The following is a 1407-nucleotide window of genomic DNA, read 5'->3' as shown; positions in this document are numbered from 1 at the left end:
GATTTTAGGTCCCCCGTTTAACAAAAAAAAAAAAAAAAAAAAAAAAAAAAAAAAAAAAAAAGATGCAGCAACTTTCCCAAAGTTTTTTTTTTTTTTTCAAACGGTTCACTGTCTCTCACATGGTGAAATATTGGGAAATGAGCTGAGAGTTCATAAATTACAGCCAGGATGGGGGTCACGGGATAAAAACTGGTTGCATTTCCCTCAAGCCAGAGTGTGAGTCTTTCACATGAAAAGCAAACACACACACACACACACACACACACACACACACACACACACACACACATGGAGAAATGAACCACAGCTGCAGCCAGTCTCTTTTGACTGAAAATATGTCAGTGTGACTAACCCAGTTATCTGTGCCTCAAACAAGGCTGACAATGAGAAGGGGAAAGTGGGCTTCTTACACACTTTCACACACACACGGTCTCTGAGGGTGTCGCCTGTCTCTCTTATGTAACAGCTCAGCACTGCGTTCCAGGTTACCAGCTTACAATCAGATGAGCCAAGGAAGGCGTTGCTCCTCCTGTAAATCTCCTCTCACTTCTTGCGCTTTATCCTCCCCTCGCCTTTTGTCCCGCAGGCGCTTTGCTACACAAAAGCGGGAGTGCGTGTGAAACTGGGAGCGACTGAGGAAAAAAGAAAAGAAGGGGGGGGAAAAAAACAGGAAAAAGAATTACACGATGATGAAAAGACGACAAGGATTTTTACAGCGGTTGCCTTAAAAGGGCAACCAGCATGTGAATTACCTGCCGGCAGCAGCCAATGGCAGCGCCGCAAGTCATCTGCATGTAATCTCTCTGCGCTGCTGCAGCTGCTGCCCACTGAGGCCGTTATCTAAACAACACGCTGCCACGGCTGAGACATTTTCATATCTGCAGAAAAAAAATTGGTGGAGCAGAGGAGAGAAGAGCTGCTCATGCAGCAGCTCCTAATAAAACTTTATGACTTTCTCTGCATCGCTTCGGATACAAGCGGAGCATGGCGGTGACAGCATCATGCTGTGGGGACTCTTTAATTTAGCAGGGGATGGAGATGTCGGTCAGAGCTGTTAGGAACGCAGTCCTCACTGAAAAAAAGAGAACAGATTCATTTTTTTGTTTTAAATTTGTCACATGTAACCGAATTAAATTTGTCAAACTTACTTTATTTATGCTGACATGGGCAATAGCCCAGGGCGCTGATTGCTTTTGTTAGATTTTTTGGGGGTCGGCCCAAATACAGAGCCTCTGAAGGATACACAAAGCATACTAAAAGAAAAACAAGTATCAGATACTATCTGGTGCAAAGCAGATACTATCAGATTTTTATTTCCTTTTTTTGTTTGTTTGTTGTTTATTTATTTCAAAAGGGATAGTGCAGAGTTAGCCATTAAGGCTAGTTTTCATCCAGGCACAATCAGTA

At 43.3% G+C, this 1407-nt stretch overlaps 1 long non-coding RNA gene across 1 annotated transcript; it reads right to left on the bottom strand.

Moving 5' to 3' along the window:
• Window positions 1-82: 82 nt before the first annotated feature.
• LOC106956537 (uncharacterized) lies at window positions 83-1138 on the bottom strand. Its single transcript, XR_001426790.1, has 2 exons — window positions 753-1138; window positions 83-632 (listed from the first exon to the last, which is right to left on the bottom strand). It is a non-coding gene; the product is annotated as an uncharacterized LOC106956537 (long non-coding RNA).
• Between the last annotated feature and the right edge of the window lie 269 nt (window positions 1139-1407).

The sequence above is a fragment of the Poecilia latipinna genome, unplaced genomic scaffold (assembly GCF_001443285.1).
Source record: "Poecilia latipinna isolate Pla-1442-1.1 unplaced genomic scaffold, P_latipinna-1.0 Scaffold827, whole genome shotgun sequence".
In the NCBI taxonomy this organism is placed as follows: Eukaryota; Metazoa; Chordata; class Actinopteri; order Cyprinodontiformes; family Poeciliidae; genus Poecilia; species Poecilia latipinna.
Note: the sequence above shows the minus strand (reverse complement) of the source record. Positions and strands in the feature narration are given on the sequence as shown.